Below are 12,388 nucleotides of genomic sequence, written 5' to 3' on the forward strand. Positions count from 1 at the left end.
CACAAGTCAACATTTGGCTAAACAGGCCTGATCATGACGGGTTCTAGGAAAAGCCTACAGTACTACAAGTGCCCCTAGGACCCATCCTTGTCCTGACTCTGCCACGCTGGCTTCTTCCATTTTCCCTGCACCCTCTTTGGCACAGGCCTCCCCTTCCAGTTGCTCCTCTAATCCCTTCAAATCTTTGCTCCAAATCGCTGTCAGTGAAGTCTCCTTTGACACTCTCGCTGGGCTCCCACCCATTTGTTTCTAGCCTTTCCCTTGTCCAGACGGATTCAATTAATGGCAGAGATACTGGCCATCCTTTGACAATTCAAATTGCCTTAATATTCTTCACTCCACTCTCCCTGCCAATATGTGGTTCCCACAGTTATAACAGCCTTCCTTCTAACACACTACGCAGGACAATGCCTTTTCCCACTTGTCTGATTTTCCCCTTTGTCCCATGGTGGTAGAGCTCATGCTATGGCTTCACGACCTAGAACAAAGCCCAGTTCTCAGCAGGTACTAAACCAAACTATGTGTCAGAAGAATAACTTCTAAGATGCCCTAAATGTCAATCAAGCGTCCAAACTATAGTCCCACCCAGAATCCTAAAAGTGGCTTTCTTTGGCTACTGAACTTCAAGGAAGGCAGCTGGCTTTCACTCTGGCACAGGACATGGGGCCCAGTAACCTTTCTAGCTACTGTCTTGTCTGGTTATGTATGACATTGTTAGTGACCTTAATCACATATCTCCTTTACCAGACTGAATAGTGCTTTACTTATCTACATATTCCTACAGCAACATACTAAGTGCTTCATGAATAAATAAGTGAATGAGTTTCCTGATTCTTATGTTCCTTAGGCCTTCAAGGAAAAGTGACTGGTTAGGTGGTAAGTGGCAGAAGATAAAAGCTAGGATGTTTCAAGCAAATACATAACCTGCTAGGGTTAAAAAAAAAAAACTAAACCTGGGGAAGGACAGAGGCATTGTACACTCTCCACCCATATCTTTCTTGATGATCTTTGTCCAAACTGACTAAATTATGGCAGAGGAATTGGCCAGTTGTAATAACACCACACCCCTAAAATAAATTTACACTTTTCACCTAGGGGAAGTGCTCATATTATATGATTAACCTTCACCACCCTAAACTTTTAAAACAGCTTTCTTGCAGTAGTGAGAACATATTCTTAAAGTTCCAACTGCTCTTCACATTTTTTTCCTGGAGTCAGTACTGGGGCTTGAACTAAGGGCCTCTAATGTTCATTTGAGCCATGCCCCTACTCCTAGCTTTTTGGTGGTTAATTAGAGCTAAGACTCTTGGATTTGTCTGCCCAAGCTTACTTTGAACCTTGATCTCCAATCTCAGCCTTCTAAGTACATAGGATTACTGGTGTGAGCCCCAGGCACCTGGCCCAAATGCTTTTCTTTAGGGAGTTCATTCTAGTTTCAACCTAAACATCAGGATGGAGTCTTGTAGTAAGCAAAGCCATTCCTTTAGGTGGCAAATCATTTTGCAAAGAAATCACATACTATGGACAGATATACAGCCTTAAGAAATTGGCAAATAAGCTTAAATCAATTTTTCTGGAGAAAATATACAAAGACAAGGGAATGGCTTTCTGACCACTAATGAAGTACCCACTGGTAATGGCTCAGCTGGGAGCCGAGCCACAGAACTACATTTAATCTAGCTGTAACTCACACCAAACCAGGTAACATGGCCTTCCTGTAAACTTCATAAGGCATAACCATTGCCTGATCAAACATTCATCTCCACTGCACAACTCACAAAACTAGATGTTTCACAAAAACAAATGACAAAGGCCTTTTGCCTTGTGCAAAACAATTTCTCAACAAGAATAATTTGTCCTGTCTTGGGTCAATGCAGCAGACACCTTAATGGTTATTTAGCAGATATGTAATCAGTCACTGGCTTTGTTGGTACCAGAGTTGATCTTGTTACACATTAACAGCATGATGTTTAATAATATCCTTTATAATCACTGTAGTGTTTACACAGTACCTTTATACACTGTTGGTGGAGCTGGCTGGTATTTAACGAACAATTCCACTTAGTATCTATACTGTGCTAGCAAAACCAAGATTTTTCAGTGAGGGCTAGTAGGTAATTAAAGGCCCCTTAGCCCCAATCTAATGGGATCCTGTGGGAAACACTTGTGCCACAGTTTATCTAAACATCCATTCTCCTTGGGATCTACCTGTAGATGCTACTCCATCCATTCACTTATCATCTATAACAAACGGTTTTTGAAGACATGTCCTACTGTGTGGTGTAAGATATTTTTCTGGGTATGAAAAATTAAAATTCCACCTTTACCATCAAGTGTACCAAAAATAAATTTATAAGTAAATGCAGTGCAAAGCAGAGTGTGGTATGACAGGAAAAAATATAAAGTATTGCATGATTTATCATTGTCAGATAGCATATCAACTTTGGAGATCAGAAACGAGATTTATGGATGTCATGGCATGTGGATGATCCCTGAAGAATGGAGTATATAAAGAATGGGGAGGACTCATTCTAAGAAAAATATGGCACATTGACAACAGTATGAGAAGGAAAGAAGGCCGACTGGAGAAGCACAATGCAGCCTGGGAGTGATGAGATTGAGCAGTGTAGTGACAAGGAAATGGTGAGACTCAAAGCTAGAGAGGGAGGAAAGCAAGAGCAGAGAGCCTTCTTGCTATCAGTGCAAGAGAAGCGTGAGATGAGCAATACAAGCAGTGGTAAGAAAGGCAGATAGCAGAAGAAAATTCTACAAGGCAAGAAGTAGCCTGGGGGGGTATGGCATTTGTTCAGATGAGTCATAAAAAAGGGCTGGATAAATGAGAGGTAATGGCAATGATCATGGAAATGAAACTCTAGATAGAAGGGACACGAAGTGACAGGACTGAGAAAACTGAGCAGACACAAAGGAGGGAATGTAGCCAACAAGCCCTCTGAGGTGGAGATTCTGGGATAGCCGGAAACAATGGGGAATGTGAGAAATAATGGCAATTTATTTTTGGTAATTACAAATGAGGTTCTTCAGAGATGTCAATAGTAAAGCTCCTCTAATGGGATTCAGTTGTCACTTAGGCCGAGAGAATAAGTTTATGATGGAATACCATTTGTGGAGATTCTCACAGTGCAACTTAATCCTGGACTCAACCTCTGAAACACCATTGGGTGTTTCAGGTTCCAAGTGGTGCAACCCAAGGGTCAAACACAGCAAATTCGGTGACCCACTTGGCCCATGCACATCTCAGGAGTTCTTTACAGCATGACTTGTGCTCATGTTTCTCCTTCACTATATTTTCATTTTACTGAAGAAATTTGCAAACAGTTGAAAACTTTTGCAGTTAATTACTAGCCATTAGTTATCACTAGAAACAAGAGGTTGGTAATAACCTGGAATGTAGTCTTTGAGTATTTACTAGTGATTTCATCTTCATTTTTTTTAACATTGGTATTTTCCCCTCACCAATTTTGTATCAAATAATACAAGTTTGTTTTCCTCAATATAATTTTGTCTGGCCACTAGTCTGTCAACAATTTCTCCTGAGAGAGTCCAATTGCAAGATTAAGGCATCTAGTCATGTACTATGATATGATGTGATTCAATGTTGAACTCTCCAGAGTATTTCTTGTCCTATGTACTCTTGCCAGAACAAGCCCAGAGCAGCTTCAGCCATCTCATGTTCCTGTCAATCTTTAAGGTGGGAAGAGTACTTTTCCCCATTAACAAGTCCAACTTTGCAAAGTCACTGCTTAAATGTCACAATTCCCAACATACCCATCAAAGAACAAAATGAAAGAACACCTCAGAACCATATGAAGGGTGATTTTGTGATACAAGATCTAAATAAAATCTTGCCTTCCTCAAAGGATCTCCAAATCTCAGAGCAAAAGCAAAGTTGACTATGAAAAGAAGACCTATTAACAAATGAGATCAGACATATGAAATCAAAGACTCTTTTAACATCATGACACCGTGAAAATGCTAAACAACTCCACTGAAGACCTGTTCCTTCCACAACCGTGGAGGGTTTAGAAGGTTTCCTTACAATATACACTCAGGGATTAAGAACTAAAACTGGTGCCATGGGCTCTGTCATCTGATTTCTGGAAATGTCATCCCATGATTAGTAAAAGTACTAAATGTCTCCTGTCCCCACAGGATGACCCTCACCAAGACACAACTCTCCCAAATACAGCCTATAGATATTTTTATGGGCCTCTAAATAGAAATAGTTACCAGGACAACATTGGACAAATAACTTTCAAGTATGATTGTCTTGGATTTTTTTAAGTGAAACAGAAGAATAGAAACCAGAAAGAATCTCAGAAGGAAATAAATAGCACAAATATAGAGTCTCAGATCAAAGGGAAGATGAATGCTTCATGAAACTGAGAAGCTATTGGTAAGGATAAATCTTTGTCATATTTTAGGTGTTAAAATTCTCTTCCAGGCTATTTCTACCACCCACTTGTGATATATCTGTTTTATTTTCATGTTGCCATGTGCCATGATTCAAAACACCCTTTCAATCATGCTAACTCCTGGCATCCACCAAGTCCACCTGTTACGAACATTTCAAGCTTCTGATAGATGCTAGAGGGCTAAACATTCCATAGTCCTATCCTATAAGTTACCAAGCTGATTAATATCCCTGATAGGAAAGAAGAATTAAGTCAAACAAGCTTCTATCCATACCTTTAATAATACCAATAACTATGATTAGCCTCCTTGATTAGAAAGAGACCATAATATTTCATGAGCCCTGCTTCCTGGTGTGGAATATTAAGGTTAGTAACACACATATTTATTTATCAGAGGACTAGAATGAACATGCCGCCTTATTGTATATTGATCTTTTCAACCCCCCACACAGAGAATAGCCCTAGAATTCAAGGGTAAGTTTGAAAAAAAATACTCAAGTGGTTATGTGGGGTGCGCTCAGGAGATTATCTGCATTCAAAATGGCACACAGAAGTGGGAATGTGCGCATGATTATCGGATAGAGAACAAGAAGTGAGCTGCATGTTACTCAGGAAGCCCATATTTTATTAGGCATTGGAGTTGACTAATTTTGTCTCAGGGTCAATCTGGATTTCTGGAAAACTGAAAAAGTACCAAAGGTGAAAGCTTACTTGGCTGCCATCTTTCAGAGCCCTTATTTGTCTGCCCCTGAAATGTCTCCATCCAGACAGGTGTGCTTCTAGGCAGGACTCACGAGGTTGATAGCCCACAATGACTTGTGATCAAAGAGCAAACAAAAACAACTTGCTATCGAAAGAACTATTTGTTGTGTCAGTACATATATTATTTTGCAAAACCTCAGCAGGAGGACCAGAGTGATCGTGTTGGTCTACCAATAGATTACTGCCACAAGTAGTAGCTTATCTTCCCTGTTAGTCAGTCTATACTTGCTGATATAGTGTGTAGGTTCCTCCAAAAGTTAGCAATGCAGGGAGGACTTGTAGATGAAGTAGTCCAGTTCTGTTGCCTCCAACCTAATTATGATTCATCTTCAATGTGATCTAGTCCAATTGTCTCAATTTACAACATGGGAAGGTTATGGTTCCATGACTGGGAGATAACTTGCTAACCTGAGTTAAAAGTAGCTCCAGGTCTAGAACCTGGGTGGCTGCAAACTTGATCAAGGTGCTGGACTTTATATTAGCAACTTGCTTCAGTACAAAGTCTTTGCTCATGAAAATGCAAAACATGAAAATAAGGTTGCTGGTTGATGATGGTCATGGTCCCTTGAAATTCCATAGCATTCAAAGGCTAATATGGGTTACAAACCCAGAAACGAAGGGACAGTTATGTGAGCTGAGATGAAACACTAGATTCTCTCATACTCCAGCAACAATCTACTCAAAGAGACCATAAAACACTAAATGAGATAAGTTCGAAGTCGTAGTTGGCATAGCAATGAAAGAGATATGGATTACGTTGAATTAGGAACAGAAAGTCTACCCAAATCAGCTGACAAGGAACGAGAGTGACAGGTGTTTACATTATGAAGACTCAGTTCTCAGAAATGGACTAATGCCATTATGGAGGCAATGGGCTCAACATCTCAGGAGTGGGTTCTCTTCTCCTCTCTCTCTCTCTGCCCCTCCCTCCCTCCCCCACTCTCAACCTCCCTTGCCCAGTTTTTTCCTCCTTCCTCATTTCCACCATGTTATAACACACCGAGAAAGCCCTTACCAGAAGCCTGCACCTTCAAAATTGAACTTCCCAGCCTCCAAAACAGTGACCAGCAAACTTATGTTCATTACAAATCATTCATTATTCCAGGTACCAAGTACATGTCAGAAACACAAAATCTAGCAAATGGGCCAGGAAAAAGGGAAGGTCTTATGAATGTGGTTATAACTCCATGGTAGAGCATATGCCTAGTATATGCAAGGTTCTGGGTTCAATTCACAGACTACCACCCCCCCCCCAAATCTACAACTTTATGTAGAATAGTAGCAAACATCACTAATGGGTATGTACTGGGTAAGATTACATCATATTTACTTCAATCTCAACCATTTGCGTTCTTTTTCAAGCAGTGTGATAATCAAAGAGAATAGGTGAAGCATGTGCCTAAGTGTAAATAACATGAGATCGTCCCAGGTAGAGAAAATGAAACAAACAATAACAACTGATTTTTCCAACTGCATTTACAAACTTCACATAAAGTGGTTTAAGTGGCCCAATAACTTTCAAATGCTTCACTTAAATTCAAGGCATAACTGCATATGAAACTGGCTGAACAATTAACATTGCTAGTTGTAAGAGAAATGATATGGGAAGTCCCTGAGTTTAATGTGATTACATATTTTTATAAAATTTCAGAAGAATATAGTATAGTGGCTAATAGCATGGATTCTGGAGCCAGAACATCTAGATTGGAATTCTGCCTTCAATGCTTCCCGCTTGGATGACCCAGGCAAACTTTAGCCCACTTCTCTGCAACTCAACTTGCTCAACTCTAAAATGGAAATAGCCCAGAGATTTGGAAGGTGGCTCAGTGGTAGAGTGCTTGCCTTGCATGCATGAGGCTCTGGGTTCAATTCCTCAGTACCACATAAGCAAAAAAAAAGCCAGAAGTGGCTCTGTGACTCAATTGGTAGAGTGCCTGCTTTGAGCTGAAGAGCTGAAGGACAGTGCCCAGGCCCAGAGTTCAGGCCCCACAACCGACCAAAAAAATGAAAATAGCCCAGCTATAAAGACCATGGGCCTAAAAATGACTGGATCACTACAGAGCAAATCTCAAAAGACTTGGAGACTCTAAGAAATGTCCTTTTGCAGTAGGAAAGCCCAGTATGGAAAGATGAATATCCAAACATGAGCAAGAAAAGTTTATGAGATTGTAATTCAAGCTATGGACTTCATTACATAATGAGACCCTGACTCAAAAAAAAAAAAAAAAAGAGGAGAGAGGAATGAACAAAGGATGAAGACAGAGGGACAGTCATAGCTCTTTTGATACTTGAGAGGGAAGTCCAATAAGTCTAGGTCACCTGCCCAATTCTGGGGTTGGTGTCTTCCCTACCTCCTCCCAATGGACCAGGAGATGATTAGCCTTTTTGGCCACTTTAATGGACTTGCTAACAAAACAAATAATGTTTGCCTTTATGAGTACTAATGAATAAGGCAGGTCACCTTGGTTTTACATCTCATAGATTCAGTTGGCCTCTCAAGAATAACAATAAAAAGAGTCTACCTAGGGCAGGCACTGGTAGCTCACACCTGTAATCCTAGCTGAGATCTGGGGATCGCAGTTCAAAGCCAGCCCAGGCAGGAAAGTCCATGAGACTCTAACCTCCAATAAACCACCAGAAAATTGGAAGTGGTGCTGTGGTTCAAGTGGTAGAATCCTAGCCTTGACCTAAAGAGCTCAGGGACAGTGCTCAGGCTCAGAGTTCAAACTCTATGACCAACTAAGAAGGAAGAGGAGGAGGAGGAAGAGGAGGGAGAGGAGGGGGAGGGGGAGGGGGAGGGGGAGGGGGAGGAGGGGGAAGAGGAGGAGGAGGGAAAGAAAGAGAAAAAGAAAGAAAAAAGAAAGAAAGAAAGAAAGAAAGAAAGAAAGAAAGAAAGAAAGAAAGAAAGAAAGAAGGAAGGAAGGAAGGAAGGAAGGAAGGAAGGAAGGAAGGAAGGAAGGAAGGAAGGAAGGAAGGAAGGAAGGAAGGAAGGAAAGAAGGAAGAAAGAAAGAAAAGAGGCTACCTATATCCATTATGCAGCTCCAGACAGAATGGAGATTACATTTCTATTATGCTATTTAGTTGTAAATGACTACTAAATCATGGATCTATCTTGTTAGGTCACATTTAGGATAAACTCAACAATTAGTACAAAAATATAAGGTTGCTTATGATGAGATGTGGCTTGAATAAATACAACAGCAAGGCCTAAGATCTCTTAGGTGTCAGAAATATGTATTATCTACCCCATTCTTTTCTACTTTTTTATGTGTGCTAGTCCTGGGGCTTGAACTCAGGCCCTGGGCACTGTCTCAAAACTTTTGTGCTCAAGGTTAGTACTCTACAGCTTGAGCTAGATCTCTACTTTCAGCTTTTTGGTAGTTAATTGGAGATAAGTCTCATGAGCTTTCCTTCCCGGGCTCTATCTGCCCCATTCTCAACCAAAGGTACATGATGGTCAATACACCATGCCCACATCAAGATGAATTCAGCATCAAGCACTCTGAAATTAGGAAAACTAGGAGAAGATGTTATTTAGCCAACCTTTGCACAGACCAGATGCTATGATATCATTTGTACTGCTGGAGAGAAACCCACAATGACCTAGAACCTATGAAAAATTAGTGCCAATGGGAGGCACAATATTGTCAGGCCACAGATGTCACTATAGATCCCCAAAAGTTAATCCCTTCTTATCAAAGAAGAGCTTTTTAAACTGTGACTCAACTGTGTCCATTACAGGAGAACCCAAGGAAGAAAACAAGGGCATCTGATCAGCCTCAGAATCAGTACCAGGAAGGGGCAGGGATTAATTCTGGGATCTGCTGGGAAGAAGGGTAAATTGGTCTATGAGACTTTCTGAAGATCCTTTGCAAGCCCGTATGGCAAGACTTGGATAAGACCTGCAGCCATAATGTCTTAATCATCTTCAACATATCCTGAATCAACTAAAATTCTTTAGTGATTTTACCTCAACTTCTATCAATCAGGGCATCATTTGTGTTAACAGTATTCCCCTATAATAAAATTAAAAGATCACTTGATCATGGGTGCTAGTAAAGACAGCCAAAGGGCATGAAGTCTTCTGGCATTATCAGTGACAATATGCAAAATATTTTAGAATGGAATTATTTCTTCAGTGAAAACAAGAAATCCACTAATTATCCTACATGTTTGAAGTAAATGGGAGTTTTGATTCATAAAGAACATGAATGGAAAGGAAAAGGATGACAAAAATCTCAAGGGGATCAGGCAGCAACCACCAAAGCTTATCGAAATGGCAGATTATTTTTGTTCTCAGATGTCATCTGGAAATTCCATGCCAACTATGCTAAGAACACCTTTAGCTAATAAATTGCCCCAAGACAAAGTGCCTTTTCATTCAATGTCTACTGCTCTTTGCTCCAAATCACAATGCCTTACACCAATGAGATTACAAACTTTGGAGAAAGCTTGTATCAGCAATGTACACAAATGGATGCTCACACCACGTCACACCATGATAGGTTTAGTGGTGGTGGAGGATGTACATCTCAAGATTAAGGAGCTGTCATAATGTTCATCAAGTCTTTTGACTGAAGGCTATAAAGTACATCTGGTACTTGATTTTCAAATGTTCACGTTGTCTTCATCTATTTTAAAAAAAGGAAAGGTGGCTGCTCAGTTGGGGATTATAATGGAGCAACCTGAGCTGGGCACAAGCCCTTCTGGATGCTTACACTGGCAGCCTGTCATTGATGCATACCACCAAGGAAGTGCACAGCTCTGAGTCATAGATCTGACCTTAAAACTGCATGCTGGGAAAACAAAACAATATCCTCGTTCCTTATGTAAGTGTACTAGGGACTTTTCAACTATATCTACATCAATTTTCAATTCACTCTGAAATTTCTTCCCAAATAGGACCTTTATAAAGCAGAAGAACAGCTTGATGTCTACAGGGTCAAAAATCAATCTTTTCTGAAACAGGCACTTAGCTTTTGAAAGGTCACATATCTAACTGAAGCCAACTGACCCATAGTCTATGAGTATCTGTCACTGATTTACTTAGACTATGCCTGTTTCTACAAAGAAGGAAAGGAAATGTCACCAGCAGTATAATTCTAATCTCATAGTGGACATTTTGAAAAATTAGCTCTGAAGGGTAACACTGATCATGATGTACTGTACTCACAAACTGACATGTTGAATTGAAACCTCTTTGTACTACTACTTTCAAAATGATCAAAAAATAAAAAATAACTCTGAATTTCAGGATTAATATTAAATTACATTTAATATATACAAATAATTTTTAAAATATATATGATGGCTATTTTTAATAGATACTAAAACAAGGATTTCTAGCTATGGTGTTATGGCACTGCAAAATGGCAAACCAAGAGTATATAGCAAGGTCAAAAACAACTGAAAGTTAACAGTAAAATTAAACAGATAGTATAAAATTATAATTTTAATCTCTCATTAACAATAACAGTGTATGGTTTGTTGACTTTAATGTGTGCAACTCAAGCAAAGAACAGTATACTTGGAATAAAAAGCCCAGATGTAATCTATGTCTACTGAGTACCTACTAGCCAAATTAATTTTTTCATTTATGAAATGGAGATAGCTGTCCTGTTTACCCATAAAATTGTTTAGGAACAAAATAGTATATATCTAAATATCATATCTAACAAATATATATATGTAAAGCAGGCAGTCCTCTAATTGTTTTTGATGGACCTAATTTTCCACATGACCCACACAACTTTCACAACAAGCACGCACACATTTATCATATGCCATAAAACCTAGAGGCAGATCGTTGTGAAGAGACTAACAATCTTTTGAAATTCTCTCTTTCATGTTAGCCCAGACTCTGCAGATGAAAAATTTACAAAATGGTAATATGGCTATTTTCATTTTCTTAAGAGTAGAAGTATTTAATCCTCCTTATTTAGTTAATGTCCAGTTCTTTACAAAGGCATAAGTAGCTGGGAACAAATGTATAATAAGCAAGCTCACATAATCTTGTGCTTTGGCTTTGATCTGAAAATCAAAAGCATGCCCATGTACATATTTGTATAGGGTATTTTTGGCTGCGTTAACTGACATGGCTTATCCTTTATTCTTTACAAAGAAATTAACTTAAAAAGCCCTAAACAAAAGAAAAATTAATCCAAGATTAGGTATAAGGCTTTCATCTGGAAAAAAGTAAAGAATATAAAGAACACTTTTGCCTTTCGTTGTTTAAAAGCCTGGAGCTTTAGTAACCACTTGAAGGAGTGAGTTAATCCCTTTGTAACACAGCCAGGATGGGATTTATTTTCCTACTGTTATGATGGTAACTTAGAACACACAGGACAACAATATCAAATATCAATTCCCTCCAGAGTGGTAACTTTCTAAATGTAGTTATTAGTAATTTGTCTGGATTATCATTTAGCATACAAATACTCTCTACCTAGCAATTTGAACTTCCACTCCACCTTCAATATCAAATCCTCAATTGCTGTCAAATGTAAGCCACATATTGTCTTCATGAAATAACATTACAGGTGTTATGAGTGGATAAACTGAAACATTAAAAGATTAAGTGTCTTACCTTAAGAAAAGGTGGTGAGGTCAAACTAAGAATAGAAACTCAAGTACTATCACCTGTCCTAAGCATAAATCTAGAAAATCTTCCATCTTCCTGCCAGCCATAAGTATGCAGTATAATGCATTTTATATTTTCAACATAGGTTTTACTGTTGAGAAAACTAATCTTCTCAAGAACTGCTTTGTGGAAAAATCATTTAATTAATGGTTGTATGATATATATATATATATATATATATATTAATTGCAAAATATGAAGTATTCATACACCAAAAACTTCATGAATAAAATTAAATCTGATCTGTAAGCTTAATGTTCAAATGTAAATTTCAATGAAATAATTCATAAACTGGACCCTTAACAAAAACTATTGTTTTATACTCAACTCCTACACTATATACAGTAAATCTGTTTTATTATGGACTATTATGAAACAATCACCAGAGAAGTAAGTCACATTCTAAGATCAAACAGCAAGCCAATAGTAGGGGAATCAAAAACTTCACAACTTAATAGCCTCTTCCAAGACCAAAGTGCATGTTATTCAACCATGCCAGGGAGCTTTATGGGTTTTAAAGGCTCATGTGTTTAAAGGGTTTGGTAAGGTTTT

At 38.9% G+C, this 12,388-nt stretch overlaps 1 protein-coding gene across 2 annotated transcripts in view; it reads right to left on the reverse strand.

Moving 5' to 3' along the window:
* Fhl1 (four and a half LIM domains 1) overlaps positions 1-12,388 on the reverse strand; it is a 58,692-nt gene that overhangs the window by 15,319 nt on the left and 30,985 nt on the right. The window lies entirely within an intron of this gene.

This window comes from Dipodomys merriami, unplaced genomic scaffold, assembly GCF_024711535.1.
Source record: "Dipodomys merriami isolate MVZ:Mamm:240054 unplaced genomic scaffold, mDipMer1.0.p SCAF_3, whole genome shotgun sequence".
In the NCBI taxonomy this organism is placed as follows: domain Eukaryota; kingdom Metazoa; phylum Chordata; class Mammalia; order Rodentia; family Heteromyidae; genus Dipodomys; species Dipodomys merriami.